Source organism: Rhinopithecus roxellana, chromosome 4 (genome assembly GCF_007565055.1).
Source record: "Rhinopithecus roxellana isolate Shanxi Qingling chromosome 4, ASM756505v1, whole genome shotgun sequence".
Taxonomy (NCBI): Eukaryota; Metazoa; Chordata; class Mammalia; order Primates; family Cercopithecidae; genus Rhinopithecus; species Rhinopithecus roxellana.
This window is the reverse complement of record NC_044552.1, coordinates 18154003-18155431: the sequence shown is the minus strand read 5'-3', so window position 1 is coordinate 18155431 and position 1429 is coordinate 18154003.

Below are 1429 nucleotides of genomic sequence, written 5' to 3'. Positions count from 1 at the left end.
TCGAATACCACATGCCATTCAGGGAAGGTGTTTCAAACAAAAAGGGGGGTCCAATTATGCCAACTTGTAAAGGATTTTTTTGTAAATGTTCTGTTTTTACAGTAATTTAAGGTTCTGTGCCAAGCCATAAATATTTCTAATTTTAGCCCAGATCATTAATCTCAAACACTGTATGCATCTTTGTCTATTCAATTCCTAAACTCTGCATTTTGGAAAAGCCTGGAGAGAAGTGGCAGGTCCTCTAATTATCTGACTCTGTGCTTGTTCACCAACAGTGCTTCTGACCACTCACAGTTAATTCGTGGCAGCACAGCCAGGCACCTGTCAACTCTAATGGATTCATCACTATTAATAAGTTAGGCACCTAATTTCCTACGAGTTGGCACTAGCAGTGACGCTGAGAATAGATCACATGTCTCAGCTGACGTGCTGATTCTTCCCTGCTGAAATGGACCTTTCTGCCAAAGTCAATGAGAAAAACTGACAGTGCTGGATGACTAACCCTCCCTCTCATGCGGGGCATTTGGCAGCTTGCACCCTTTTGCAAAACACAGCACGTTTCTAAAATTCCTCCAAATAATGATGATAATAATAGAGATACTCATCGAGAGGGACAAGACTGGTTTTCATATTTTCTGTCAGGAGCCCACAAAAGTAGAATTGACGTTGGCAGCAGCAACTTAGGATCACTTGTCAGTGTGGATTGATTCTCAAGAGCCTGCGCCACTCTCCACTGCCCGCGTTGTTGGCCAAACAAATGTATATCATTGACCTAAGTTGAAAGGCTAATTTCTGGTCTGTTGGAAAGGATCGAGCAACTGAGAATGAAGCTCTTCAGCAAGCCTCTTAGCCTCTTCGTTGTGGAGAAATGTCTGGAGCGCTGTATACTGGTTTTTATTTGCTCAGTAGCCAGACATGCCTCCTCAAAGTAATAATGTCCAGAGAACTGATGTGATTTTGCAATGTTACTCTCTAGATGACCTGGGCATGCTCTGGGCACTAACTGCTAATTCAGAAGATGTGTACTCCCAGGAGAGAGAGAAGGGCAATGCTGAGAGAGGAGATCGTCTCTGGCACCCAAGACAAAGCGCTGGGAGGCAGAGCTCTCCTTCGTGTTACATCAGAGGCATGGAGAAATAGGCCATAAAAATTCAATTACCCAACTTCATTGGTTGCAAAATTAAGATGTCGCTTTTATAGGGAGGAGTCACTGGAGTTTCAGGGCTTATTCTACTTATTAATTTGTGGAATAAACGGAAGGCTAAAGAAAAGAAAAAAGATATGAGTTTTTTAAAATATCAGCTTGAATTCTTACTTTCTTTGCTTATAAATCCATGATATGTCTTTAAGTTCAATAGCATTTCAAATTCAAATGTTTGTTTTAAAGTTTAGAAATGCATTAGAAATTTGTATACTACCCAAAATGATC